Consider the following 13,717-nt stretch of genomic DNA (forward strand, 5'->3'; position numbering starts at 1 on the left):
CATGTGCTATCCTGCTGTACAGGCGTGAGGTCGCTGTTAAGCCCGTGGCTCTAGCTGCTTGGGCGACGATAGGACTGTACTTCAGCTCGGCTCATCTCGACAGCTCGCTCAAGGACACCGACACAACAGCTCGCTTCCTTGGTCTCGGTCTTGTTCGCGTAGAGTCAGAAGGTCGAGTGTGTACCGGCGGCGCTTTCACAGAAACAGCCGTTACAAATTCACAGATTTCAAACCGTGCATGAACGTGTAAGCTAGGCACCATTGGAAATACCCTGCCTTTGAGCCACTGCGACATGTAACGTGTTTGATGCTCGACGTCACCATGTCTCTCCGTGGTTGTCCATTCACCAGCTGTTCGGAAGCAGGGAAACAGTCCTGTGGAGCGCGGACCAATGTTTCAACACTCCTTTTGGGGCGGAATGTGAGTTAATGTGGTACCTCATGTCAGGATTGTAACGTATGCAAGTGTAAACAGTTTGTAGAAATGTCTGGAAGGAAATGAGAGAGAGAGCTGATTGAGGACAGCTGTGCCGGGTAACGGTGCTGATCCATGCTCGCTGGCGCGGGCAGAGCTGAGCACTGACCGGATTGCCCGGTGGGGCGTGGCATTCCCCGCGACAGCAGCGCTCACGTCACAGGGCGTCCGCTCCTCAGCCCATCCTCGAACAGGAACACTTGCGTTGTTTTTAAACTGAATATTTGAACGGGGAGACAGTTGTCCCCAGCTTTAGGCTGTGTCATATCGGAGTCACATTTTAAATCGCAAAACCACCAAGAGGGATAGTAACTCACAGTCTGATAAATTATAACGTGTATTCTGAATAGTTAGTAAAATAAAAATTCGATCAAATTTAAAAAAAAAATCAATTAAGTACTCAGTATTCAACATTATTAAAAACACGCGTATAAAATTACCTATTTAATTTAGTGGAATAATCGAGATAAATTTTAAGCAATTATTAAATATTAACGTAATAACTTAATATGTAAATACATTATATGTACGTGATTACAACCTTACTTATATAAATAAACGTGAAAAGTTTATAAAAAAACAATTTATATCACTAATATTCACTATAAATAGATTTTTAATGATAATTATTCAATATCAATCACTGAAGTATAAGATTTTAAATCACATATATAATTTTTTTGTGTGTAGCCATTTTTTTCATCCTATGATTATTTCGTTTCATGGTGCGTCCGCATCGTAAAAATTCACTCATTTTTTCATAACGCGCTTAAGAAGTATAACATAAAAAAACTCAGGCTAGAAATTCAAATCCAAAATTTTAGATTTGTAATGTTAAGTTAACTAATTGATGACTAATTGCTTAGTAAAAGAGTTTTAAACTTGGAGAAAAACAATTAATGCTGTTTTGCAATAAAAATGCATGTTCTATATAAATGATTAGGATATGCAAATTTTCTAGTATGCCACACCACAAAATATGCGTGTTTTGTCAAGATAACACCAACAAATTAGGTGTAAATATACTTATCACTGACATATAATTTAATCAGGTAGCATTGAGAATTAATTACAAATACTGTATTTGTATTTTCACACAGTTTGATTGAGTAATTAAAATAATTTAAATACAAATCTACACATACATTGTCTATGTCATTATGCAGTGTATGAATGTGTTGACTAACATTGTATTTGCTAGAATGAAATATGTTTTGTCTGTAGAATTACATGGGTTGTGGAGTTTGCTACCATAGTGATTACTAGAGGGACTAACACTCATTCTTTTAATCACTGTCGTTCCACTCGCAATATTTATCTCTAGAATCATCCGCCAGGGGCGCTAGTGTCACCTCATTTAGTTTAAATTATTACAGCTTAAGTCTAAGTAATTTGTCACCAGGTTGTGTAATTTTACTCCAAAAACTGAATATAATTTTAGCACTGAGTGATTAGTTATTTGAACGATCAAACATGTAAAGCAATAACTACATTGCAACTGTAGTATATTTTATTTATTTTATACATATCGACCAATTTTCAGTTTCACACATACGTTTGTGTAAAAAAATACAAAAGTCGATGTATTTTAAAATAATGATTTGTAGAAGGTATATTTTACAGTCTTGGCTACATTGCGTTTAAAATTACACACAGTGTACGTGCTTTCGTAACTTACTCATACTTACGTGTAAAAATATCAACTTCAAATGTGAAATATCACACCTTTTTTAACTGTGTATTTAATGTCTATATCGAAGGCTTTTGTGTCCAGAATCTCAAACTGCTTCTGGGCTCTAGGTGCAGGTCTTGTCTGTACCACATGGAGACAGCTAAACCATTTATATGTAAATATAATCTGATCATAGAGAATAGAAAAAGCTTTAACGTTTTGAAAAAAATATCCTGGCAGAAAGAAGATTATTTTGCGATGAAACATTTCCAAGGAGACTGCGCTTGACGTTTTCTTTTTAGAAGTGCGAGGAAGAAATTCGTCAGAGAAAGAACGTAGTGATATCTTGTTAAACGGGGGGAAGCTTCTCTCAATTTTGATCAGAAAACTTTGTTTAAAGTCGTCTCTGATAACGCTGCATTCAGAAAATAACGACGCGACATCTTGCGTGGGCGGAGCGCGCTAGAAGCCGAGCTTCGGTGGATTCTGAGAAAAAGCACTTTATTCTTGCTTCTCAAGTTAATGCAAATAGATTACTTTTTTCGAAGACATTTTTCTTTGTTATATTGGATTTAAATGCATTAATATTTCGTGGAACATTCTCGTGACATAATATAATAAAATTTATAATCTCCTATATCGTAAAACAACCATATAAAAAACACAGAATATATGTCATGCTCAGATGTTACCGCTCTTGTTCTGCTGCAGAAAAACTTCATGTTTGACAACTCTTCCTGCAGTTGTATGGCTTGTTGCTTTGTACTTAAGGACTAGTTTCTGTTGGAGGGCTGCCTGTTTTGTTATTTCTACTGAACATTACCTTGTTTGTTTGTTTTTGTGTACGGATCGGCTAGGTAGAGATGACAAGTCATAGCTAGGCAGCAATCCCTGGGAGTGATAGTGCCCGACGAGAGGAAGAGTAACTGTTCCTCAGAGGCAGACGCAGGCAGTTAGTTGGTCGAGCTGTTGCCACGACAGCCTGTTCGCGCAGGCGCTCGGTGCCCGCGCAATGTATTATTCATCCCTCCGCTGAGCGCTGATTGGTCCTGCAGTCTGCCATGCAGATGCTATTTACATTTCAAACTCTTTCCACGTCCGGGCCACGAGGAGTTTAGGGGGGGGGGGGGGGGGGGGGGAGTGTTTTTCGGCGCTTTACCCTTTTTTTCTGGCTGGGTGCTAGAGGTGGAAATAAAAGTTTTCGTTGGTCTTTATGTATGAGCTGTGAAAAGATAAATAAATCTAGAAGCTGAATTCTGGTTCAACGTTGATTTTCGGGTCGTTAGAATGTGTCAACACTCGCTATTGCGTGTTGCGAAATCCCGCCCTCTGAATGTGAAGCTATGCAAATGGCTGTGGTTAGTGGTTCCCGACTGCGAGCTGGTGAGTTCCTGGCGTGCTCGTCATTGCCGCGCGCCGCGCCACTGTCGCGCCAGCCGGCTCGCCGCAGAGACACATCATCGAAGAGGTGGGCCCTCATGTTGGGTTTGTCCGTCCGTCATGCGCTAGTCCGCCAGCTATCTGAGCAGCCCACTGCAACACTGCACACGTCCGTCGAGAAGCATTTTGCTAGCGCACGTGGAGATAAGAAACTAACAAATCGTTAAGGCAAAAAAAAATATTGCTAATCGGTTGTCTCGGGGTGAATGCGAGACAAAAACGGATACATCTGGCCAACAATGTAACTAACGAAATATTTAAAAATAAAGTTGAATGTCGATTTTAACATATTTCTAATTGTCGCATTGATTTGAAACTTAGCAAGTGTGTGTAATCCGGATGACCCTCGCCACCAAGTTTGACGTACTGTAATGTAATGTGATGAGCCCAAACTCGCGGAATTTACTAGAAGACGTTAAAGAATCTCCTGGCTACATTGTCAGATCAGTTCGATGGTAGCTACCAAATTATTGTACTGTCATCCGGATTACATATTGTTACGATTTACCTGCGGGTTCGTAAGGATAGCCCAATTAATAGATTTTATTTCACACACACAGTTTTATTTATTACCACTACTTGACACTTACAAATAATCTTCTAAATTAGCAAATAATTAATTACACTTAAAGAAATGTCAATTCCCCAGTCACTTGTTTCACACACCTCGCTGGGCCGCACTTCCGGCGCAACTCTCGCCGCAGCACCCCTCGTGGGTCTCCGCCGCGGGACTCCGTCGCCGCACTCCGCCGCCGCCGTCACACCCTTCGCCGAGATCCCACATGACGACTCGCTCGCAACTTCACTCGGTACTCCGTCGCGCCCGCGACTCTATCGCCCGGAAACTCCCGACTCCACTGAACTCACTCACTCCCTGCCATGGAACCTTCGTCCAAGGACTTCGCCACTCTGCCGCACCCGCGGCACTATCGCCCGGAAACTCCGCCGTGGGAGAACTCCCCACTCAGACTCTCTGCCCTGGAACCTTCGTCCAAGGACTTCGCCACTCTGCCGCACCCGCGGCACTATCGCCCGGAAACTCCGCCGCGGGAGAACTCCCCACTCAACTCCTTACTGACTCGAAGGTCGGCCCAACCTCCTTAAATAGCCCTTGGGTTCCCGTCCAGAACAATCGGGCATGTCTCCGAGATATCGCGCGACCTTCGTCGTCGAAATGCCCAGAAACGCGTCGTGAGTCCTCGAAGGACGCGGCGGCTGCTCAAAGAACGCCGATAAACTCAACAAGCATCGGGTTCCCACAAAACACACCGATAAACATGTCTGAGTCCCTCCATTCCACAGTGCGGCCTCCCTTAAGTAACTCGATCTGAGGCAGGTGCGCGCCGCGACAGTCAGGATGTCGCGAGATAGTATGGCACGAGATACCAGGGAAAGGATGCAGGTGGAAGGGGGCGCAGACAGGCCGAACGAGCGCGGCGACGCCAAGCACTGAAGCCAAGCGCGATCGTAACATTGCCCCCTCCTTAAACCTGTTCGTCCCGAACAGGTAATGCATCTCCTCCTGGAGGTCCCCATGCTACTCGAAGTTTAGGCCTCCTGCCTTTTCTCCATCGCGGGCTGTACAGTCTCACCAGGTAACCCTCTCTCGCAGTAGATGTTGCTTCTCTCGTCACCCAGTGACACTTCTGCGTTGCTGATGACCAATGTCGTTCAGTCAGCTGCCCGAGACGGGCCGACCGTTGCCTTGGACGAACCCGATTCTCTTGAGAGCATTGCTCGTTGCCTCCCAATGGTTCGCTTGTTTCTTCCCTTTTTCTCTCTGTTTGTTCTCTCGTAGCTACTTGTTCACAAAGCATTTCTTCCCAGCTCTTCTTCGTCTCTTCTTGGTTCCTCATTCCCTCTTTGTTCTTATGAATATCGTCTGGACTGCTTTCAGTTACTCCTTGCACCATCTTCTTCACTCTTTGTGTTCTCATTTTCTCTTCTCGGTCTTTATTCCCCTGTTCTTGGTCCTTCTTCACCTCTTCTTGGTCTTCCTGTGTTTCTTCTTGGTCTTCCTTCGTTTCTTCTTTGCACTTCTCTATCTCTTCTTGACTCATGTACATCTCTTCTCGGCTTTTCTTCAGCTCTTTTGTGAATTTTGCCCTCTCTCTTTGGTTTATCTTCATTTCTTCTTGTTCAATATTCTTTACTTTGTAACTCATCTTCACTACTTCTATGCTTTTCTTCAGCTCTTTTTTCATCTTCATGTCCTGGCTGTTCTCCTCTCCTTGGCTAATGTCCTCTTCGCAGTGTTCTTCGCTGTTCTCTTCGCTGTTCTCTTCACTGTTCTCTTGACTGGTCTCCTCTCGGTAGGTCTCCTCTTCGCTGGTCTTCACTTCGCTAGTCTTCTCTTCGCTAGTCTTCTCTTTGTGGTTCTTCTCTTCACTGTTATTCTCTTCACTGTTCTCTTCTTGGCTGGTCTCTTCTTGGCTGGTCTCTTCTTGGCTGGTCTCCTCTTGGCTGGTATCCTCTTGGCTGGTCTTCATTTCTCTGTTCTTCTCTTCGCTGTGCTTCTCCTGACCGGTCTTCTGTTCGCCGTTCTTCTCTTCGCTGTTTTTCTTTTGGCTGTTCTTCCCTTCTATGCTTATCTTCACTTCGGTCTTCATTTCATTCCTCATTTCTTCTTGGCCATGCTTCAGTTCTTCCTGACCCTTCTTCATTTCCTCTAGGCTATTATTTGACCCGCTCTTCTTTTCTTCATGGTGGTTCTTACTCTCCTTCCTTCCACTCTTCATTTCTTCCGTAAATTTCTTTATACTGGTTACCATTTCTTCCTTAAAGTTCTTTGTACTAGATACCATTTCTTCCTTAAAATTCTTCATACTAGCTAACATTTCTTCCTGACCATTCTTCATACTGGCTAACATTTCTTCCTGACCCTTCTTCATCTCGTCCAGCCTATTCTCCATTTTTTCCTGGCTACTCTTCATCTCGTCCAGCCTATTCTCCATTTTCTCCTGGCCATTCTTTATTTCATCCCTGTTACTCTTCATTTCATTCTTCATTTCTTCCCTGTTACTCTTCATTTCATTCTTCATTTCTTCCTGGCCACTCTTCAGTTCGGCCAAGAATGCCAGGACATTCTTAAGCTCATCGGCAGCCATCTTTCTTGTCCACATATACTACAAGCCTAAATAATTTTTTTTCTAATACTGTTCTTAATTTTAAATGACCTAGCCGAACCTTCTAATTTAACTAACAATAACTCTATTACATTCAAAACTAACACTGACTACAGTATACTCAAACTAACTGTAGAAAATTTCAAATTCACTAAAGTTCTAAACACTAACTATTCTCGTAAACTAAATTCTATCCTTAACTATTATTCTAATAATGTAACAAAATCCAAAATCTGTTAATTAGGGCTATCCCACTTCTGACACCAAAATGTTACGATTTACCTGCAGGGGGTTCGTAAAGGATAGCCCAATTAAAGATTTTTATCACACACACAGTTTTATTTATTACCACTACTTGACACTTACAAATAATCTTCTAAATTAGCAAATAATTAATTACACTTAAAGAAATGTCAATTCCCCAGTCACTTGTTTCACACACCTCGCTGGGCCGCACTTCCGGCGCAACTCTCGCCGCAGCACCCCTCGTGGGTCTCCGCCGCGGGACTCCGTCGCCGCACTCCGCCGCCGCCGTCACACCCTTCGCCGAGATCCCACATGACGACTCGCTCGCAACTTCACTCGGTACTCCGTCGCGCCCGCGACTCTATCGCCCGGAAACTCCCGACTCCACTGAACTCACTCACTCCCTGCCATGGAACCTTCGTCCAAGGACTTCGCCACTCTGCCGCACCCGCGGCACTATCGCCCGGAAACTCCGCCGTGGGAGAACTCCCCACTCAGACTCTCTGCCCTGGAACCTTCGTCCAAGGACTTCGCCACTCTGCCGCACCCGCGGCACTATCGCCCGGAAACTCCGCCGCGGGAGAACTCCCCACTCAACTCCTTACTGACTCGAAGGTCGGCCCAACCTCCTTAAATAGCCCTTGGGTTCCCGTCCAGAACAATCGGGCATGTCTCCGAGATATCGCGCGACCTTCGTCGTCGAAATGCCCAGAAACGCGTCGTGAGTCCTCGAAGGACGCGGCGGCTGCTCAAAGAACGCCGATAAACTCAACAAGCATCGGGTTCCCACAAAACACACCGATAAACATGTCTGAGTCCCTCCATTCCACAGTGCGGCCTCCCTTAAGTAACTCGATCTGAGGCAGGTGCGCGCCGCGACAGTCAGGATGTCGCGAGATAGTATGGCACGAGATACCAGGGAAAGGATGCAGGTGGAAGGGGGCGCAGACAGGCCGAACGAGCGCGGCGACGCCAAGCACTGAAGCCAAGCGCGATCGTAACAATATACTTGCAAAGATTCAAATCGAAACGTTGTGATCGACTTCAAAGATTTGTTTACATAGTTCATTAGTTCGTTGTCAAATGAAGATGATAAAAGCGTGTTAGTAAAAAGCAGATAAATTATATAATATGTAACCTCTACGAAAGGCTAGCTTAGTTCGGCAATAGTGCATTCACAAAAAGAATTAGTGTATTGCGTATTTGCTGACATATATAATGCTCAAAGCTTCCTCTCTCAGATAAGTATTTTTGTCTTGTTTGTTAAGTTTGCTGTACAGCAATTAGTGTTCTGGCTTGTAAATTATCATTGCATCTTTTTAACACTTCAGCGTCGGGAGAGTTTTCGGTTTTGAGATTTACAAAGTGAAGTAAAAAAAAGTCATAAAATTTTTAATATAAAAATATTAGTAAAAAATAGACAAAAATACGACATTAAAAAAGTACTGGCTATGCCGTCAAAAGTTAGGATGCAGTATTTTAATGCATCTGTCAGAAGTTGTTATCGATAGTTGTTTTGGTGCAGGATAAAAAAAGCTAAATGTTACTGTCGAGTCTTTCTGTTTTATTCCTATGGTTTCGGGTCATAATACAACTACGTTGAATTTATAACTTTGTACCCCGGGCTTTGAAAGAAATAAAAGAAGTAGCCTACTCGGTGGGAACCTGTTTGCCTTTGAGAGAGATGAAGTAGTCTACTCTGTAAGAGTGCTCTCCCAAGACTGACCTGTTTGCCTTTGAAAGAGATGGAATAAGTAGTCTACTCTGTAAGAGTGCTCTCCCAAGACTGACCTGGTTGCCTTTGAGAGAGATGGAAGAAGTAGTCTACTCTGTGAGAGTGCTCTCCCAAGACTAACCTGGTTGCCTTTGAGAGAGATGGAAGAAGTAGTCTACTCTGTGAGAGTGCTCTCCCAAGACTAACCTGGTTGCCTTTGAAAGAGATGGAAGAAGTAGTCTACTCTGTAAGATTGCTCTCCCAAGAATGGACCTGGTTGCCTTTGAGAGAGACGGAATAAGTAGCCTACTCGGCGTGAATGCTCTCCCAAGACTGACCTGTTTGCCTTTGAGAGAGATGGAAGAAGTAGTCTACTCTGTAAAAGTGCTCTCCCAAGAATGGACCTGGTTGCCTTTGAGAGAGATGGAAGAAGTAGTCTACTCTGTAAGAGTGCTCTCCCAAGAATGGACCTGGTTGCCTTTGAGAGAGATGGAAGAAGTAGTCTACTCTGTAAGAGTGCTCTCCCTAGACTAACCTGGTTGCCTTTGAGAGAGATGGAAGAAGTAGTCTACTCTGTAAGAGTGCTCTCCCTAGACTAACCTGGTTGCCTTTGAAAGAGATGGAAGAAGTAGTCTACTCTGTAAGATTGCTCTCCCAAGAATGGACCTGGTTGCCTTTGAGAGAGACGGAATAAGTAGCCTACTCGGCGTGAATGCTCTCCCAAGACTGACCTGTTTGCCTTTGAGAGAGATGGAAGAAGTAGTCTACTCTGTAAAAGTGCTCTCCCAAGACTAACCTGGTTGCCTTTGAGAGAGATGGAAGAAGTAGTCTACTCTGTAAGATTGCTCTCCCAAGAATGGACCTGGTTGCCTTTGAGAGAGATGGAAGAAGTAGTCTACTCTGTAAGAGTGCTCTCCCAAGAATGGACCTGGTTGCCTTTGAGAGAGATGGAAGAAGTAGTCTACTCTGTAAGAGTGCTCTCCCTAGACTAACCTGGTTGCCTTTGAGAGAGATGGAAGAAGTAGTCTACTCTGTAAGAGTGCTCTCCCAAGAATGGACCTGGTTGCCTTTGAGAGAGATGGAAGAAGTAGTCTACTCTGTAAGAGTGCTCTCCCTAGACTAACCTGGTTGCCTTTGAGAGAGATGGAATAAGTAGTCTACTCTGTAAGATTGCTCTCCCAAGAATGGACCTGGTTGCCTTTGAGAGAGACGGAATAAGTAGCCTACTCGGCGTGAATGCTCTCCCAAGACTGACCTGTTTGCCTTTGAGAGAGATGGAAGAAGTAGTCTACTTTGTAAGAGTGCTCTCCCAAGACTAACCTGGTTATCTTTGAGAGATATAGAAGTAGTAACCCACTCGGTGGGAGTGCTGTCCCAAGACTGGACCTGGTTATCTTTGAGATATATATAAGTAGTAGCCTACTCGGTGGGGTAGGCTACTGTCCCAAGACTGAACCTGGTTGTCTGCGGCCGGGGCATTGTGAATGCTAATGAGATTCATGTCGCGCCGCGCGCACGCCACGTCATTGTTACGCGCCGCCGGGAGAAAGCAGCGGCACTCGGTGAGGTAACGACGGCTCCCGTCGCGAACAGTAAACACGTCGGTGCACTCCCTCGCCAGAGTGCGAGAGTGCAGAGACGTGTCCGGCCAGGCCGATCACTTACCAGCCTACCGCATTCAGCCGGCTTGGGGGCTCTGAGAGCTCAGTACCTTGCTTATTGTTTTGTCAAGGTCCCCGCCTACACGCTGTGCAGAGCTTTGAAAGAAGCCAGGCGATTTGAAAACTGCTTTTGACGGGGTCTGTTTACGAACATCATCCAATAGGCTGAGGGCGGATGAGTAGTTATGTTTCCGTGATCAGTTTTTAACTGTATTTTTATAAGAGTGAAATTGGCTAAAACTCGTATTTTCATAGTAATGATTAGGCGTGAAACACGCGGTAAAAATTCTTGAAAGCATTCATGGGATTTCCATTACACCCTTATATTCATTTCTCCACCACATAATGTTTTGGTTACGTACCCTCAAAAGTCATAGTTGCGCCACGCACGACGAGAAGACCGCGCGCCAGTCCAGAGGCGACCTCGCGCTGGAAGCACCAGCTAGTCCCGCCTCACTCCTGAAGCTTTGGCGGCCGCAGAGCAAGCTCGATACACTCTCATCCCCGCGATCAGAACCCAGATCCCTAGCCTCCGAACTGCGCTGCCGTAGATGAGACTCCAACAAAAATTAAAATACAACTGAGTTAATGACTCTAGCTGCAATGAGATATGGGTTTACCAGGTTGCTCTATTTCACTTACATACATATCGAACTGACAGTTTGAACTGAACTGGATCCTTCCCCACACACGATCAGTCTTGTGGTGGTTGTCGCTGTTGGATGTAATATTTCATCGTAGAATGTGAAAGGATGATTGATTATTGATGTTTCAGTAGGATTTTAGTTAGAAAAAAAATGTGTGCGTGGAGTACACGTGCGACAGAATTGAAACGTATTGCTTATTAGGTATAGATAGAGATAAATTATTAGTATTTGTTATTGAATAAGAAATATTAATTCAGAATAGTAAATATTTGGGGGAGGGGGGTTTATGATCTGTACCTACTCTCGCATCCGTTCATTGGTACTTTTTTGGCGCCTCTTTTGGGTTTATTCCCACGTTACCTTTGATAAAACCTCTTACCTGCCTCTGTCTTTTTATTATTTTTAGGCATGGTGTTAAATCACTGTCTCTAGCTGGATAAAATAAAAGAACAAAAAACACTCCAATCGAAAATGAATTATACTTATAGAGTCTATTCCCCTCATGCGATCGTAATTTTCGTAACGCTCAAATATTGTAACCCCTACATCTAAGTAGTTTCACTTTAAAAAAAAAAAAAAAAAGAAGCAAAGCAACAATAGAGTATAAACAAAAATGTCTGTCATGACACCAGTTTATGGACTGATAGTTTGAACTGGTGAGACGCTTTCCCCACACATGGCAGTTCGGGCTGGTCGGTTTCAATTCGACTGATGAGCAGTCGTGTTCATAACCGCGCGCACATTAGTTCTAAATGTTGTCCAACAATAAGCAGTTAAAGAAGTGTTTGCGGCGACCTGTGCGTCCAGAACTCGGGGAGCGAGGCAGCTGGGAGAATGCGGCGCTGTGCGGGGATGATGAATGGCGCCCCGGCCCCCCGGGAAGAGGGAGGGGGGGGGGGTAGTAATTTGCGCGCTCGATAACCGAGCTGGAGCTGCCCGGAGCACGTGTGTCAGAGCTGCCAACTGTCAACGAACAACTCGCGCTTTTCCCTGCCTGTCGCCGCCGGCCTGTGAAACATAACGTAATTATTATATAATTCGATGGCTTCGTGTTGTTTTCGTCGTTACGGAGTATTTAGCCCCGCCATCTTGGACTGTTGGAATGCTGGTTACAACTCGCTTGTTACACTTGACTGTGTAGGCAGAGCGCGGGTGCCGCATAGTTCCAGACATTGTTGAAGTCGTCGTCCTCGAAGTTTCCGTTGCTCACGACCTTCAAATGATGGTTACATCAGGATACAGGACACAGAAGTTCTGTCCTGTCCTGCCGTATGGTTGGATGCGTGCATACCTGCATCTGGCAAACTAAATGAAAACGGCAGGATGGCGGCCACAAACGAGGAGTTGGAAAGCTGAGATCCCGGACCAGCACAGCGCCCGGTCACGGGGTCACGCGTGTGTCCGGCCAGCGTCGTCGGAGCCCGGAGAGCCGGTGTCACACTCCTCTCCAAGTGTTGCCTACCCCTGTGCAGTGGCGTAGCCAGGATTTGTGTATGGGGGGTGTTAAGAAGCATGGCCCCTTCGTATTAAAGCGGGGGATCCGGGGGTTCTCCCCCGGGAAAATTTGGATTTTAAGTTGTAAAATAGTGCTATTTTAGCAGTTTTCGGTCCTTAAATTTAAATATTGTAATGGTAAAAATTTGATTAATTTTAATATGAAATTTGTTTGAGTGACGAATAAGAAATTAATTAAAGATTTGTGGCTAGGGGGGGGGGGTTTGAACCCCTAACCCCCCTTCCTGACTACGCCCCTGCCCCTGTGTAGTAGCTTACAATCAATTTAAACATATACACGTGACTTATGAAACGGCCGAACAATATTTTATGCAAATGCAGTTTCTATTAACTAAACCATGGATATTTGAGGACTTTTTTTAAAAGAAATATAATAAGTATCGCAGACCTCCGCGGCCATTGTCTGAATCTTCTGAGAATATAAGGACAAGATAACATCTAAAACCTTCAGTAGCATGCTACGCTGATGATGGTGATTGGATGTCGATGAAACATTCGCATTCGAGCCGCTGAATCCCGCAAGTCAAGAAAATTTAGTTTCTTTTTTTATTATTAAAATTTACGAACATATTTTGGTAATGTTAACACATTATGAAAGTAGTTTATCAACAGTGGGATAGTAATACATTACAATAAAAGTGTTAGATTTCAGTTTAGTGACATGGCAGGTTCGGGTCATGTACTGAGCATCACGACCAAATATCGTAGTAGGACAATATGAGAAACACTGGCCAATAAGCAGTTGCATTGCTTGCTAGCCATATTACACACCACGCCGCTACTGTATCTAGTTTCACGCACTTAACAAACGTAAGTACACTCGACACCGCCAGGTTCGCCGACATATCTTGTCTCGTGTATTTCTTACCAGTTTCCCTACTACAGTATCTGCCTCGACTCGGCGCCCTACGGAGGTGGTGGTCGTAAGCCCTCGTTGGGGGCGGGGTTCAGGAGGAAGGGAGAGGGTGCGTGCCTCGCGCATGCGCAGAGCTGCCGGCCGCGGGGTCGTCGACCCCTGGGCGAAGGTGCGCGTGCCAGCCCTCGGCCCAGCTGATCGCAGCTCGGCGCGTGGCGTACCGCAATACGCACCGCGGCCCGCGCGATATTCTCGTACCCCGCGGCCACCGCTACTGCAGCTACTGCAGCTCCTGCTGTAACACAAGCCGTGCAAACCTGAGTGTGTGGAGCCTACCCTACCCTACCCTACCCTGCCCTGCCCTGC

General features: G+C 45.0%; 1 protein-coding gene across 1 annotated transcript in view; it reads left to right on the forward strand.

Annotated features, from left to right (window-relative positions):
• Positions 1 to 13,717, forward strand: part of LOC134541813 (cytoplasmic polyadenylation element-binding protein 2) — a 178,627-nt gene that overhangs the window by 124,053 nt on the left and 40,857 nt on the right. The gene's annotated exons all lie outside the window — the stretch shown is intronic.

Source organism: Bacillus rossius, assembly GCF_032445375.1.
Source record: "Bacillus rossius redtenbacheri isolate Brsri chromosome 4 unlocalized genomic scaffold, Brsri_v3 Brsri_v3_scf4_2, whole genome shotgun sequence".
NCBI classification, from domain to species: Eukaryota; Metazoa; Arthropoda; class Insecta; order Phasmatodea; family Bacillidae; genus Bacillus; species Bacillus rossius.